This window comes from Felis catus, chromosome A3, assembly GCF_018350175.1.
Source record: "Felis catus isolate Fca126 chromosome A3, F.catus_Fca126_mat1.0, whole genome shotgun sequence".
Classification (NCBI taxonomy): Eukaryota; Metazoa; Chordata; class Mammalia; order Carnivora; family Felidae; genus Felis; species Felis catus.
The window spans coordinates 8193059-8210458 of NC_058370.1; the positions used below are offsets into that span (position 1 = coordinate 8193059).

A 17400-nucleotide genomic window follows, 5' to 3' on the forward strand; every position below is an offset into this window, starting at 1 on the left:
AGCCCGATGCAGGGCTCGAACTCATGAACTGTGAGATCATGACCTCAACCAAAGTCGGACGATCAACCAACTGAGCCAGCCAGGCGCCCCTGTAACACCTCATTTTAAAAATCTATATGTATAGATAAATACCTAGGGCTACTATAACAAATTGCTACAAACTGAGTGCTTAAGACTACGGAAATTCATTCTTTCACAGTTCCAAGGGCTAGAAGTACAAAGTCAAGGTAGCAACAGGGTTGACTCCCTTGGCAAGCTCTGAGGGGAAGTCTGGTTGTTGTCTCTGTCCTAGCTTCTGGTGGGGCTGGCGGTCCCTGGTATGGAGACTCACGGTCTAACCTACGCCTCCGTCTTCACAGAGCATTCTCTCTGTGTGCCTTCTGTCACTCTTATAAGGACACCAGTCACTGAACTCAGGGCTGACCATAACCAAGGATGACCGCACCTTAACTAGTTAAGTCACCTGAGAAGGCTATTTCCAAAGAAGATCACAACGGGAGGTTCCAGTGAACATGAATTTTGGAGCAACACCCAACCCACTAGAGATAGATAGAAAGAAGACGGAAAACAATAATTGGAAGGGCACACTCTAAAATGTTAACTCTGATTATTTTGTGATTATTTTAAGTACCTAATTTTGATTTCCTCTTCCACCTTTCTAATTTCCCGATTGTCAATACAAGAAATATATTCAACAATATTGCAGGGTGGAAGGTGTATTAGTCTGGGTTCTCTAGAGGCATAGAACCAAAAGGAGATCTATCTATCAATCATAACAAAAAATATGTAATATTACATATATACATATATATGTATGTCTCACATATAATATTATATATACTAAAGAATTGGCTCACACACTTATGGAGGCTTGGAAGCCCCAAGATCTGCAGTCAGCAACAAGACAGAGATGCCAGAGCCCAATGGTACAGTTCCAGCCCAAGTTCAAGGCCAGGAGAATGGATGGTGTACATTCCAGTCTGAGCCAGAGTCCAAAGGCAAGAAAAAATTGATATCATAGCCTGAAGATAAGCAGAGAGAGATAATTCTCTTCTGCCTTTTGTTCTGTTTAGACCTTTCACAGATCGGCGAGGTCCGTCCACATTGAGCAGGGCCACCTGTTCCACTCGGCCTAGAGAGTCAAATGTTACTCTCATCCTGAAACACACTCACAGGAACACTCAGGATAACTTCTGGCCAAATACCTGGGCACCCTGTGGTCCAGTCAAGTTCACACACAGACTTCACCCGCACAGAAAGTCAGAGTCATTTTAAATGACTATTGACTCATTTGTGAGAGAAATTTTGAATTAATACCATAAAGGGAAAACAAGGGCCTTTAGTCATAAATAGAAGTCTTTTTTAAAAAGGGGCACCTGGGTGGCTCGTGGCTCAGTCAGCGAAGCGTCCAACTCTTGATTTCAGCCTAGGTCATGATCTCATGGTTTGTGGGTTCAAGCCCCATGTGGGGCTCTGTACTGACAGCGTGGAGCCTACTTGGGATTCTCTCTCTCCCCCTCTTTCTGCCCCTCCCGTGCTCACCGTGTTCTCTCGCGTGCGCACGCAAAATAAATATTTTTTTAAAAAAAGGAAGTTTAAAAAAAAACTAAAATTAGACACTCCACCTAAAAACTCATTTTGTAAACCATCCTTGGTATATTTACTAACCTATGACATAGGAAGTGCTATTATTCCATTTTACAGGTGTTCATGAAAGTCCTAGAAAGGCGAAATTAAATCCCCAAGGTCACATATCTAAACTAAAGATAATCTTGACACCGAGAACTTGCATTACACCCAAGGCCTGGATTGCTGCCTAATCAGAGCAGTGTTTGGGGAAATAAACTAAGCAGTAAAACATGAATCAGATGGGAAGAGAGAGAGAGAGAGAGAGAGAGAGAGAGAGAGAGAGAGAGAGAGAAAGAGAGAAATAGGCAGCAGAAAGCAATGAGCTTAAGATGGGATGGTAGGATAAAAATAGAGGAAAAAAATCTAGAGACCTAGGTGTTGTAGGCTGAATCGTGTCTCCCTCCATCCCCCCGCCCACCACCAAACCCATACTCTAAAGCCCTAAATCCCAGTACCTTAGGATGGGACAGTGTTTGAAGACAGTCTGTAGAGAGGTAATCACGGTCGTTAGGGTGGGCTCTAATCCAATACAGCTGCTGTCCTCATAAGAAGGGGAGAGTAGGACAAAGACACACACAGAGGGTTGACCACTGAGACTGAGGACACAGGGAGAAGATGGCTGTCTACACGCCAAGGAGAGACTCTCAGGAGAAACCAACCCCACTGACACCTTCATGTCAGACTTCCAGCCTCCAGAACTGGGTCAAAACCAAGTTCTGTTGTTTAAGCCCCCCAGTCTGTGGCAGCCGAGCAAACTAATCCTGAGGAACGACCAGACTTGGTAATGCACCTACAGGCAGGACGGTGCAGCGGAGGCAAGAAGTCGGGGTGGGGGTGGGGTCACTCTGAGACGTACACACTTCTGCCACCGCACAGGACTTGTAGAGACACATAGGAGACACGAGATATTTGCGAGCTGCCAGCTGCTCTTTTTTATGATTGCTCCTAATTTCTAATCCCTGCTGGGCCAGAAATTATTTTTATGGCTGATGTAAAATTCAATAGCTTACAGAACATTCTTTCATGTTACGATGATAAGTATTATCAAGTTTGGGGGTGAACGGTCTACTTTCCAGAAGTTCTGAAATGATAACGTGTCCTCCAACATTCACAAAATTCTGCAAATTGCTGGGTTTTTTGAGAAAAAAGTCTTAACTCTAAAAACAGTAAGCATTCAGGAAATACTTTGGTAACCATATACACGAGACCAAGATTTAATAGTAGTTCATATATTTTTACATTTTCTTTACATTTATTTTTATGTTTCTCTTACAAAGAAAGAATGGATAGGGGTGCCAGCGTGTCTCAGTCGCTTAAGCGTCTGCCTTTGGCTCAGGTCATGATCTCATGGTTCATGGGTTCGAGCCCCCACGTCAGGCTCTGTGCTGACAGCTCAGAGCCTGGATGGAGCCTGCTTCGGATTCTGTGTCTCCCTCTCTGTCTGCCCATCCCCTGCTTACACTCTGTCTCTCTCTCTCTCAAACATAAATAAATAAATATTTCTATAAAAAGAAATAAAGAATAGATTTGTCTTGTCTTCTTTCTTATATCTTTTCCCTCTTTCCTTCCCCAGGGATAATTACTGTGCATATTTTTAGACTCTGATACACACACACACACTCATTTATATAATTTATATGTACTTTTATATATGTATATATAAACACATACACCTTTATATACTTTATATGTGTGTGTGTGTGTGTGTGTGTGTGTGTGTGTGTGTGTGTATCCATATCTTTAGGAACATATAATATGGTTTCCTGTACTTTAAAAATACAGATAAATGGAAAAGTAGATGAATGGTAAACTTTCTTCTCGCTCAATGTTATGCTGTTGAGATTTATCCTTGTTGTAAATGCAGAACTGACATACATCTGCTGAGGCACAATCCACTACATGAACCGACTGTGGTTTACTCAACAGTTCCTGTTGACAGAAAATGAAGATGTTTCCCCAAAAAGGCGGCAGCGAACATCTCTGCATCCGCCCCCTGGTGCACGAGCAATTTTCTCCTTTTAACTCTCCTCCACTCTGTTCACAAATTTCCCCTTTGGCCTTTCCTGCGAGGACCTCAGCCTCCCCCTTAGGCAGCGTCAACTCTGTGATGAATTTGCTGATAGGAGTTAAGTAGAGACAATTGTCTTTATAACTCCAGCTCGGATTTGAATCCAAATCTCCAGATGTTGGGTGGCATGCATCATTTAGTAGAAAATCATATTAAAATGGCACTGAGTCCTTGGGTAAATGGGTTGATAATATGAGAAGGCAGTTAAACATCCCATTAATCATTACAGTGCTTGAGGGAGAAAATATTAAACTTTTCTTCCTTACCTATTCTCAAAAGGAGCCACAGATCCTGACTCCATTAGGAAAACTGACTCTAAGGAAAGAATCTGAGCTGCAAAATATGGTAGATTTCCTATCAAATTCACCAAAGTTGCAATCATCTTTTGTTAAAGAAGGTGCTTTACGGGGATAAGACTTACCATCTTTAAATTATTGTGTATTATAACAATTCAAGTTTTAAAAAAATCTTTGTGTTAAAATTCAAGGCTTTCACTTTGAAAGAAGGCAATACCACAGAAGCTATTTCCTTCCCACCTCAAGCAAAGTGGGACCAGGACAATTCCATGGCTAATTTAATCAGGCTCATTCAAGCATAGGTTGAGAATTTATTATAATGATAGATGTTTATTATTTTATTGAGGGCTTATGATATGATGGATACAATGATGTTCACTTCACATACACTAACTTTTTGAATATTCAAAGCCATCTAACAAGATAGAACTATTATCCCCATTGTACAGATGAGGACATTGAAGGACAGAGAAGTCCAGCAACTCACCAAAGTTCACACAGCAGAACTGAAATGGAATCCAGGTCTGCCTGAATCAGGACCCTACATACACTCTTACCTCTTCCTTGTGGCTATCCTATATGTTTTAGAGATACGAAGATGATCCAGACGCAGACCCTATCTTTAATAAGCTCATGATCCAGTGGCATGAAAGATGACTTCATGAGAACAGAGGCCTATTCTGTTTTCCCACCCTGTCCTCCACACTTCGAGGTACATGGACTATAATAGGTGCTCATGAATGAATGAATGATGAATGAATCAGTCAGCCAATGAACACAGCATGGCGGAGGCTTCACTAAAGGAGTGAAACGTAAGTCAATGATTGCAAAAATGATCATGTGTCTGCGAAAAGCCTTCCTGGCAGGGGAAATGGCTGCTAGAAGGCACAGTGTAATAGGGAGCAAGGAGACAGGAGTCACATCGACGGGAGCAAACTAAAAGACAATTGAGCTATAAGGCTGGAAAAGGAATTGGGTTCAGACTGAGAAGGATCTCTTGGACCCTGCTAAAAAATATGAAAATATAGAAGGCATTTTTAACCTATGATGGCAAAAGCTTCATCTATAGTGCAGACATAGGGGAACACCTGTTTTTCCTGCCAGCCCAGCACTATTTCCTCTTCTGATTTTGACACCCTGATTTTTCTTGACAAACGAGCTTCTCTCACACTAAGTGACTCAAGCAGTATTGGTGCACCACTGCCCAGCTCACGGGTAGACCACGGACCCAGACCTGGTCCATCAGCGCATTCCATTCTCCTCACCTTCAGGATCCATTAAGGGATTAGTGCACGACCCAATCAAGTATCTCAGAGTGAATATCGCAACCTCTGTGTGAGCTATTAAGAAAGGAAAGTTCTCTTTTTTTCTCCTCCCAGTGGAATTACTAAGCTCAGACAATACAAACATGGAGCAGTTACTTAAGGAGAACTTTTCTGAAAATAAAGCCAAAGCAGATGGAGAAAGAGAATGTAGTTCTTTTTTTTTTTTTTTTTTTCAACGTTTATTTATTTTTAGGACAGAGAGAGACAGAGCATGAACGGGGGAGGGGCAGAGAGAGAGGGAGACACAGAATCGGAAGCAGGCTCCAGGCTCTGAGCCATCAGCCCAGAGCCCGACGCGGGGCTCGAACTCACGGACCGCGAGATCGTGACCTGGCTGAAGTCGGACGCTTAACCGACTGCGCCACCCAGGCGCCCCAAGAGAATGTAGTTCTAATCACATCCTCTGAGCCCTGGATCCAGCCATACCTAAAGCCAGAGCTACCCCATTGACTATCCAAATATATGATTCAATAAATTCTCTTTTGAAATATTTGGAGTCAATATAGCATAGCAGTTCAAAGTCTAGCCTCTGGAGTCAGACAAATTGATTTCAAGTCCTCTCACCCTGCCATTACTAGCTGGAATGACATGACATTTATATAGGGTCAGAGGAGTGCCCGACCTATAACTAACCTTCTCTGCATGTAAGCCATTATATGAAGCTAGTTTTATTAGTTGTCTTGTAACTTACAAGTGAAAGATCCTGTAGTGGCCAGTTTTACGTGTCAATGTGGCCATGCTATAGTTCCCAGTTATCTAGCGAAACTGGAGAGTTTCCAGCGAAACTCTGAGAGTTGCTATAATGGTATTTTGGAGATATGCTTAGCACTTCCAATTAGTTGACTTCAGGTAAAAACCATTATCTTTGATAATCTGGGTGGACCTCATCCAATCAGCTGAATGGTCTAAGAGCAAAACTGAGGTTTCCCAGCAAAAGAAGAAATTCTGCCTCAAGATTCAAGACATCAGTTGGAGAATTTCCAGACTGCTGGCCTACTATGCACATTTCAGACTTGCTGGCCCTCATAATCATGTAAGTCAATTGTTTAAAATAAGTATCCATCCATCCATCCATCCATCCATCATCTCTCTGTAATCTCCTCCCAACGGTTTTGTTTCTCTGGAAAACCCTGACTGATACAGATCCTTACTAATACTATTTTCTAAAAGATAGAAAAGAAACACAAATTAATTTTGAGCCCAAATGGCCTACACTGATAAGCTAGGGTGTTCCAAATAAAGACTGTTAGCAAACTATCTTGATTAAGCCTACCACTTTTCTGCCCCTAGATTTAGCAAGAAATGATTCAGAAGGTAAGAAGCATGGAAAGCAAATACGATCTGAAATAAAATTATTGTTAGGGTTTAAGTTGACATACTGTATGTTAGCAGGAGTTAGAAGGCACATTGTGATTTTCTTAGTTCCAGAAAACTGTTCATGTTTTTTAAACACTGTAAAGTATCTCCCTTCTCCCTTCAGCACATGGGGAATGTCATCACATAAATGATCTAACTACATATAACTACACCAGAGAGATTGGGATTTATATTCATGGGGAACACACAGACACATAATTCACGAACGATGCTGACATAAGTGAGTAATCAAAAGGCCTCAGTGGACTATAGATCAATTCTAAATCTTCGATATATTTAGTACATCGTTGAGTTATACAGCTCTTCATCTTGAAAACTGTCATTGAGTAGATTGCACTCTGGGCTTGTAACTGCTGAAGTATGGGGGCTCCTTTTTATGCACATGCATGTGGCTTATGTTTCGGTGTATTCAAATGCCATGCTTTACCAATAATTCTGTACTGACCTCACTACTTGAGGCCTCGTGTTGATTTATTGGGCATTCCAGATTCCAGAAGGAAACGTCCCAATTCCAGAAGGATTTGACTGAACAGACACATTATTTTGCTGCCAGCATAAGTGGACATAAGTCTTTTCCTTCTTGCGTGGAAGCTTATTAAGCTAGTTACTGCCCCCAGAGCTTCAATGTTGCCAAGTGTTTTGAGAGAAAATAAGCAGATACGTAATTTATGTTGATTATCACTGAGAAGACAGGGCCTTCCATCTCACCGCTATGTGTAGGGCCATTGAAGGAGCCGAGGAAAACAGCCACATCTAGGCAAACTTCTTTATTCATAAATTGTTAAATCCACCCAAACTTAAATTGCGACTTTGAAGGACTATCACTCATTCGCTCCCTGCTCACTCCACCACCCTTGCAGACTTTGTTCTCTGCCCCTGAGGCCCTAATAAGATACCTATAATAATAATTTAATGTAGATTCTCAATGATTTTCTTAATTAAAAATCAATCAGTGAAAAATATTATAAATCTCAGCAAGCATACACAGGAGGAGACGACTGCTACTTGTGTCTAATTATCTAACCATTAGGCAATAAATGAGAATTGCTTTCTGATTATTCAAAAAAATTAGTAAGAGGTGTCTTTTTGTTATTGGAGGAGGTAACTAGTTAGACAGTTCCAAATTAGATTTTGAACGTAAGATCGGCATTTTAATATGTACGCTAATTGATGTCAGACATTTCACAGGCCTATACCATTATTTCCTGCAATAATGTCCAAGTAAGACTTTGCACTAAGGGCATGTGGCTCGAGCTAAGTGGGTTGGACAGCTTGAGTTTGAAATCACCTTTTGGAGCATCTGGATGGTACATGTCACATCTTACACGTCTGAAAAGAGGCACATCACCGTAGGAGTAAGTCACTGTCCCATGGTTATACTAAAAGACCCTGACCTTCTAGCAATAATGGATTGGTCCAGGAATGGCCCCCTCACCAAAGCTGTGCTAATCAGAATCTCCTCCCTAGGGATCTAGAGTGGGACGTTGGAATGCTGCTCAATTTCAGGGCAAGAGCTGGAGTAAAAGCAGAGAAAACTGGAAAGAGAGGAAAGAAAATGAGGCAGAAATGCACAGGTATCAGATGCTTCAGAAGGAGAGCCAGAAAACTCAGAACAAGCATCCTCCCTGCTTCTTGGTGGTTTTTCTTATTCTTATTCTTCAAGAGACATGGTTTTCTTTGCCTTTCCCTTGAAGTCTGAGACAGCTGGGTATACTTAAAACAAATTAATTCCCCCCCCAAGTTATTTGGAAAAGATTTGTTACTTTCAAACAAACAAGACCAAATCAAAAACAGAGAAGGAGAGGGAAGCCTTTTGTGCCGATCAGAAAGAAGCCACTGGATATCTAGAGAAAAAAAAAAATCACACTTTTATTTAAAGCCATCAAGCCATGTGGATACCAAGAAATCTAGAAGTAAAAATCCAGAGGGGTAAGCTCCTCCTAGGTAAGCAAAGGTCAGCAGATGTTTTCATACCAGGGGCCAGTTGTTGAGGTTAAGAGAGCAGGGCAGGTAGAAGAATAGTCATGCTGGAAATGGGCTAGTGTTGCTTGAACAAATAGAAAACAGCCAAACTTTTGAAGAACATGTGGGCCAACAATTAAATTTGAATCTGGAGAAGACACAAATGCAAAGATGATTCTCTCACCCAAGTAATGCTCTTGGAAACTTTGATGAATCAACACAGGCAAAGGGTAGAGCTGTACTCAAAAAGAAATCTCATGTTCTTGCACTGGAGCCTCTTGCCATCTTGAAATCTGAGTATTTCTAGGGTCATGAGCTTGCCGTGTGGTGGTCTCCTGGTCTCACGCTCCCACAACCTTGTTGTCTAGCCAACTGGTGGCCCTATTGTCCTACTGTCCACAGTCTCCTGGTCTCCCTGTCTGGCCATCTGCCAGTGTTTCTGACTCCTGATCTTGTCCTCAGAATGTCTAGTATTTTCAAGATCCACCAGATCTAAGATCTAGAATTCTTGTAGGGTTTGGTCTGTGCTCTACTTAAAGGAGGGGTCTAAACTCGGCTTCGAAGTATTTGAACCCTGAGGTAAACTGAGTCTTACCGAACTTCTGATAAGATCAAAGATATCAGGGTGCCTGGGTGGCTCTGTCAGTTAGGCTGAGCCTAACTCGTGAGTCAGTTCACGAGTTCAAGCCTTGGCTAGGGCGCCATGCTGACATGCACAACCTGCTTGGGACTCGCTCTCTCCCTCTCTCTCTTCCTCTCCTCTGTTCATGCATGCTCTCTCTCTCAAAATAAATAAATAAACTCAAAAAAAAAAAGATCAAAGATATCACCACTCTGGCTACCCAACAAGTTGAGTGCAAGGTCAAGAGCAAAGGAGCCATCTCACACCCATTAGGACGGCCACTATGAAACCAGACAATGACAACAGGCAGAAAATAGAAATAGCAAACACTGGCAAGGATGTGGAGCAGTTAAAATCCTTGTGCACTGGGGGTGGGAATGTAAAATGGTGTAGCCGCTGTGCAGAAGTAGGATTTTTCCTCAAAAAAACTAAAAACAGAATTGCCACAGAATGGCTATCCTCAAAAAGACAAGAAATAACAAGTGTTGCCAAGGATGTGGAGAAAAGAGAACCCTTGGGCGCTGTTAATGGGAATGTAAATCGGTACAGCCACTATGGCAAACACTACAGAGTTTCCACAAGGCATCAGAAATAGAACTGCCTTATGATCCAGCAATTCTGCTTCTAGGTATTATCTAAAGAAAACAAAAAGTGCTAACTCAAAAAACCAAACAACAAAAAAACAAAAAACCACACACGCATCCAATGTTCACTGCAGCCTTATTTAGAATAGCCATGATCTGGAAGCAACCTAAGGGCCCACTGACAGATGAATGGGTCAAGAAAATGTGTATGTATATACGGAGGAATATGATTCAACCATAGAAAAGGAGGAAATGTCATTTGTGACAACATGGATGGACGTGGGGGGCATCAGAGAAAAACAAATACTGAATGATCTCACTTTTATCTGGAATCTGAAAACAAAACAGAACAAAACAAAACACAAAAACCCAAGTTCACAGATACAGAGAACAGGTTGGTGGTTGCCAGAGGCAGCGAGGGGGTGGCGGGTGGGCATGATGTGTAAAGCAGGTTAAAAAGGATAAATTTCCAGGGGCAGCAGGGTGGCTCGGTCGGTTGAGCGTCCGACTTCGGCTCAGGTCATGATCTCACAGTTCCTGGGTTCAGGGCCCGCGTCGGGCCCTGTGCTGCCAGCTCAGAGCCTGGAGCTGCTTCAGATTCTGTGTGTCTCTCTCTCTCTGCCCCTCTCCCACTCACATGCACACTCTCTCTCTCTAAAATAAATAAACATTAAAAGAATTTTTTTTTGTTAAGTAGAAACTTCCAGCTGTAAAATAAGCCATCCCAGGGATGACACGGTGACTATAGTTAAAAACACTATACTGTATATTTGAAAGCTGCTGAGACTGTAGATCTTGAAAGTTCTTATCACAAGAAAAAACAGCCTTGCAACTACGTGTGGTGATGGATATTAGCTGGACTTACTGTGCTCATTTTGCAATATATACTAATAGCAAATCGTTACGTTGTGCAACAAAAACTAATAAAATGTTACGTGTCAATTATGTCTCAATTTAAAAAATCGAATTACCAGATGATCCACAATTCCCTTCTGGATGAATATCCTAAGGAAGCCAAAGCAGGAATTGAGATATTTGTGCACCTGCTTTCATAGAAGCATCATTCACAACAGCCTGAAGGCAGAAGGAACCCAAGTGGCCACTGACAGACGAACGGATAAACAAAATTCTCTTTACATGCAGTGGAAAAGTATTCAGTCTTAGAAAGGGAGGAAATTGTGACACGTGCTCCAATACAGACAAACCCTGAGGACACTGTGCTACATGAAGAAAGCAGTCACGACAAGATAGATACTATAGGCTCCACTCCAAGCGGTCCCTAGAGTCGTCAGAATCACAGAGGCAGAGAGTAGAGTGTTGGCTTCCAGGGGTTGGGGGGAGCGGGGAGAGGGGCATTCGTGTCTCATGGGTATGAAGTTTCAGTTCTGCAAGATGAAATGAGTTCTGGAGATTTGCACAACAATGTGAATGTCCCTAATACTACGGAACCGAATACTTAAGATGTTACGATGGTGAATGTTCTATTTTACCACGTTAAAAAAAAAAAAAAAAAAAAAGGCCAAGGTTACTTCCATTCCAGGTACTTTTGCTGCTAGATGATTAAAGTCACAAACATTCCCCAACCCCTGATTTGACCCTGCTGGTGACCACCTTACATTAGCTGGCTAAGAAAGGAAGGAGCATTTCAGCCTCCACTGTTCTTCTAGGTCCGATATCCTAACCACAATTTTCTTTTATTTCTTTTTATGTTTTTAGGTTTATTTTTACTTACTTTGAGAGAGAGATAGATAGAGAGAGATAGAGAGGGGGCAGGGGAGGGGCAGAGCCCCCCGGGGGGAGGGCTTGAACTCACTAACCGTGGGATCACGACCTGAGCAGAAATCAAGAGTTGGACGCTTAACCCACTGAGCCACCCAAGCGCCCCCTAAACACAATTTTATTTTTTTAATGTATTTATTGTTTAATTTATATCCAAGTTAGTTAGCATATGGCGCAACAATGATTTCAGGAGTAGACTCCTTAGCGCCCCTTACCCGTTTTAAAAACTACAATATGTGCAAAGAAGTAAGAAGTGACACGTAGGCGAGACAAAACTCAGTAGGAAGAGACCCACAACCCTCAGCCGGAAGCAAACATCCTACAGGTTCTGGGAACTTCCCTTCTTAGAAATGACAGGAGCCATATCTTCTGTGTCTATAAACAACCAACTCTGACCTGACAGTTGTATTTTTTTCGTTGCGTGTGTTTATTTTTTTGTCAGAATTACCCCGAATTGCAACCACATCCGTGAGTAGGAGTATAAAGACACTGCAGACAGTCTAAGGAGAGCTGCTGTCCGTTAGGAAATGAATGAACCTTTGAAAAGGAGGAACCCGTTCAAACTCCGGTTGGTAAGAATACTAAATCATGGCCTTCGATTGCTTTTTGTTCCCTAACCTTCTAAAAAATATATTGGAAAATCTCTATATACCCTGACATATTAAGTTGACACCTACACTTTCTCATCGTGAGTTGAAAAGGAAGTAATTTCTGCAATATTGAATGTGCTGACTCCAAAAAAGCTACATCACTCTTTTATATTTATTTGAAGGAATATAAATATCATTCCAATTTGACACCCACCGTCATCCATTTCAAATATGGAAGAAAAAGAGCGCTCCTTCAGGAGTCAGAAATTGTAAATGTCTTACTGCCTTTTCCCTTGAAATTTGCTCTGCTGTTTTATATCCACCACAGAATCTTGCTCAAAAAGAAGATACTCTGAGGCTCCAAAACAGTCTACTGATCAACCTACTTCTCTGCAACAAAAATGTGTAAGGCCAACTAAAATGTTAATGCTTTGTTTAAATTTCTTGGGACCATAAGCCCCTTGGCATTAAAATGTTTCACCCAGTTCATTTGTAATAACAATTATTATTAGCACGTGACCAGGCAAAATGGCATACATGTCTGGCAAACGTTAGCAGGAAATTTATTCCACATGCATTTCTTTAATGGGATCGATGGCTGAGCACATGGTGGAGATAGTTTGCTCTGAACTTGATTAAAGGTGGCTACCCTTATACCAATTTTCCATTTATTTTCTTTGTTCCTTTTGTTTGCTTTGTTTCAGAATTCTGGCATTTTTTTCTTCAGAGCAATACACAAGAGGAAGATTCTGGATGAGGTAGGCCTTTCTTTGGTAAGAGGATGATTTATAAAAGAGACAAGAAAGAACAAGCATGATGCTTTAATCAAGGCACTTTCTCAGTTGTAGGAAAGAGAACAAATCAAAGTTGAGGTCCTTGAAAAAGATTCCCTTCAAAGTAGCCAGGCATACAGACTCCTTGTGAAGTCCCTTCTGGTGACTTTTTCTTTAAATGGCCTCATTCTTTTGCAAGACTTCTCAATACAATCTGCCCAATAAGAACCACCGGGAGAAATGAAAGTACTGTTGTTGGACCTCCACCAGTACCAAGGACTGTAACTGATGGATCAGGAGTGAGGCCCAAGTTTTGGTATTATAAAAAAATCTCCCAGGGGCACCTGGGTGGCTCAGTCAGTTAAGCATCAGACTTCAGCTCAGGTCATGATCTCACATTTCCTGAGTTCCAGCCCCATGTCGGACTCTGTGCTCCAGCTCAGAAGCTGGAGCCTGCTTCAGATTCTGTATCTCCCTCTCTCTCTCTCTGCCCCTATCCCACTCATGCACATTCTCTCTTTCTCTTTCTTCTCTCTCTCTTTCAAAATGAATAAACATTAAAAAAAATTTTAATCTCCCAGATGAATCTAATATGAATCCAGAGAACCACTGCATAAGGCCTTCCTTCCTCTGAAACCAAGTTAGATTCCAAAGTCTTCAGATACACTATCCAAAATGGCAGCCACTAGCCACACATGGCTATTGAGCAGTAGAAATGTGGCTAATCTAACTTGAGATGGGTTGTGGACTCTAAAGGGCTTAGTGTGGAAAAAAAACCCAATGTTAACTATCTCATTAACATTTTTATATTCGTTAGTTTTTGAAACTGTATTACTTTGACTATATTGAGTTAATTCAAATAGATCATTAGAATTAATTTCACTTATTTGTTTTTACTTTTTTTGATGTGTCTACTAGAAGATTTAAAATTACATAGATGGCTTACATTACATTTCTTTTGGATAGTACTGATCCAGAGCACAGAAAAAATAACCCTAAATTATCCATGAAATCACCCGTAAGAGGCGTACCTGGGGGGCTCAGTCCATTAAGCAGCCAACTCTTGATCTCAGCTCAGGTCTTGATCTCAGGGTCAGCCCACATTGGGCTCCATGGAGCCTACTTAAAAAGAAAATCACCCATAAGATACAGCATTTTCCTTATATAGGAATTCTTATGATCAAAGAACAAGAATAAATGTTACAGACATCTAGGTATTTACACCATTCTGCATTTAAGGTAACTATAAAATCCCTTGGGTAAATAAGGAAGGGAAAATTATGAAGGGTCTTCTTGTCAACCAGGTTGGCACATCTGGCTCAATATTAAGCTGAATATATATGTATATATGGGGGGGAGCATGAGCAGAGGAGAGAGACAGAGAGAGGGGGGCAGAGAGAGAGAGAGGGAGGGAGGGAGGGAGGGAGAAAGAAAGGGAGGGAGGGAGGGAGGGAGAGAGAATCTTAAGCAGTCTCCATGCTCAATGCAGAGCCCAACACGGGGCTCAATCCCAAGACCCGCGGATCATGACCTGAGCCAAAATCAAGAGTAGGACTCTCAACCGCCTGAGCCACCCAGGCACCCCTTAAGGTGAATATATATTAATAGTTCATAAAACTATTTTTGTAAAGACTAAATGAGCATTGTAAGGAGCTGAGGCAACACCAAGTAAGTAGGCATATAAGACGGCTCTTCTCACAGCACAGAGCCCAAGGTATGGTCTCGCGTGCCTGATCCCATTTAATGGTCCTGACAAATCTGGGAGACAAGAAGGCACTGCCCTGAAAAGGTATGCACCGCAAACATTTTTCTCCACCAGCAACCCCCACACGTCGTCACCATCTTCTTTCCCCTGGGCTAATGCAGGAATACCGTTCCACCTACTGCTGGGCTGAACTCATCCCTGCTGGATTCCCTAGTACCCACTTTTCACCCGGCATCCTCAGTGACCCCTTTAAGACCTAAATCAGATTATGTCACGTCTCTACTCAAAGTCCTCCAGGGGCTTCTCACATCCCTCATAAAAAAGTTCAAAATCCTCATGGTGAAACAGAAAAGAGCCCTCAGGATCTCACCCTCATTTCCCTTTGCTATTTCCGCTCCCATCACCCGTTCAATTCAAGTCGTGCTGTGGTCCTTCTGTTCCTCAAACACATCAAGGACACTCCTGCCACAGGAGTTTGCACCTACTGTCCATTTGCCTTCAGTACTCTTCCCCCAGTTTTCTGCATGGCCCCATGCCTTCCTTTCCTCAGATCCCTGCTCTCAACAGGGCAGCCTGACCGGAAATTGCACTTCCTGTGACACTGCTAATCTTACCTCCTAGCATCACCACCATCCATTATGTAGCATGTCTGTCTTTATTTTCTGGGTCCCCCACGAAAATGTAAAGGCTGTAAGAGAGGAGACCTTGTCTCACTCAGACATCTCTGCTTCCTCTGCTTCTGGAACAGGAGGCCCGGGGCACCAGTAAATATTTGTGGGATGCCTGTAAGTGAATGGACATCACATATGAGAACACCGACTTGGAGAACTTTAAATGATTTGTCCAAGATTGTTCAATTTGAAACAAAGTCTTATGACTCTAGGTTTAATTAATCTAATATAAGGTAAACTAGAGAATTTATTACAGCAGCAAATAGAAAGATTAATGGTCCACGACTAACTGTATCTTTGGATTATCCCCACACCTAGCAGTTCCATGTACAGAATACACAAATTCCCTGCAGATAATTCAACAAACCTCATGTTAAATGCTTCAGAAAATATATTTCCGAATGTTAAATGCAGGGAAAGTTTTAGTAACTTTAGTAACAAACAACAATGTTGAGAATTAGACTGCAGCAGTCATCTGCCATCTCCCTAGAAAATTGAATGGCTTCTTGGAGGCTCACCAATTGAGAATGCAGAAAAGTACTCATTTGCCAAAGCATTCCAGAGAAAACTAGAGTGATTGTTTCTGTTTTATTCTCTCTGCCAGAATTAGATACTTGTTTTTTTCTGAGCCAGCACACTGATTATTTATAACCAGTAATTGCTTCTATTACATCTAGCATTGGTGCATTTCAAGGTCAATTAAAAGCTTATCTGATGGTAACCAGTTTACTCATAACACTTAGATACCATATTTCCTCTAGGATTGATTGATTGATTGATTGATTACCAATGTCATCATCCTCCTCAGAATTGGCCTACGCCTTATAACTAATTTCGCAAGAAACTTGTGATAGCCAGCCTCCAAGATGGTCCTCAGTGATGCCTGCCTTCTAATTATGTCACACCCTCTCACACTGAATAGGGGGCTGACCAGGATACTATAGAAAAGACAGAGTGGGATTTCCAAAGCTAGGCCATAAGAAACACTGTGTATACCATTTTACTTTCTTGGACCACTGGCTCTGGGGAAAGCCAGCTATAATACCACAAGAATACTTAAGCGGCCTGTGGAGAGATCTTTGTGTTGAGGAACACAGGCTGCCTGTCAACAACCAGCCACACCGGAGTGTGCCATCTTGGAAGTGTATCCTCTGGCCTCGCTGAAGCCTTCAGAGGATGCAGCCCCAGCTGAATCTTAAGTGCAATCTCGAGAGACACCAGAAGCATCCAGTTGAGCTGCTCCTGCATTCCAGACTCAAGAAACCATGTGAGATAAGAAATGTTTGTTGTTGTTTGAAGGCACTGTTTTTGCAGTAGTCTGTTAGGTAGCCAAAGATAACTAATACACTGTAAGCATCTCAGAAGAGAGGCACACGCCCTCACTCCCTATTTGACAGGAGCCAAATTCTTACTACTAACTCTACAGTAGCTATAATCCCTACAATCCTTAAGAATGTTGTTTTCCAGGCATTTCAAGACAGTCAAACCAAAAACTATAGACTCAACTGATACTGTAAAGTTAGACTTGGATTGGCTGTTATGTTGCTTCTCAAGCACAGTTTGAGCAAAATAAATCATTCTCTAGGCTGATTTAATAATCTATAAAAACCTGGGAGTGAGAAGTCAATATTTCACTAAGCCTAAGTATTAACCCACAGCCCACTTTTCGTTTACACACACGAATTAGCTCTCTCTTTCCTAGATAATTTTGACCTTCATGGCAAGTTCTATTACTGGATCTTGAAAGGAATGATTTGCTTTGGTGTGATTTCTTTAAGTCTTCAAGTCGCAAGACATTAAAATTATACTCCATTGGAAGAACAAGTATGGTTAATACCTGATTACATTTTCCTTTGTGAGCTGTGAACAAAGGATAAATGTTAATTTGTCATAGTAGATCCATACTGAGTGGATGTATACATTTTCTCTTGGAGGAAAAAATGTCCTATAGAACTAGAAACTAATTGAGTGAATATGTTCTCATTGTCAAAACTTTTTAAACCGAAGAATAATTGACAT

The 17400-nt window shown here is 41.7% G+C and overlaps 1 long non-coding RNA gene across 2 annotated transcripts in view; it reads right to left on the reverse strand.

Moving 5' to 3' along the window:
* Positions 1 to 13457: 13457 nt before the first annotated feature.
* Positions 13458 to 17400, reverse strand: part of LOC109498545 — a 54681-nt gene continuing 50738 nt past the window's right edge. Inside the window, exons 4-5 of one of the 2 annotated variants that reach the window (XR_006595048.1) lie at positions 15325 to 15493; positions 13458 to 14124 (exon numbers count right to left, since the gene is read on the reverse strand). This is a non-coding gene — a long non-coding RNA (uncharacterized LOC109498545). Of the gene's footprint in view, positions 14128 to 15324; positions 15494 to 17400 lie in introns of both variants that reach the window. The other variant, XR_002155366.3, reaches the window with a different exon arrangement.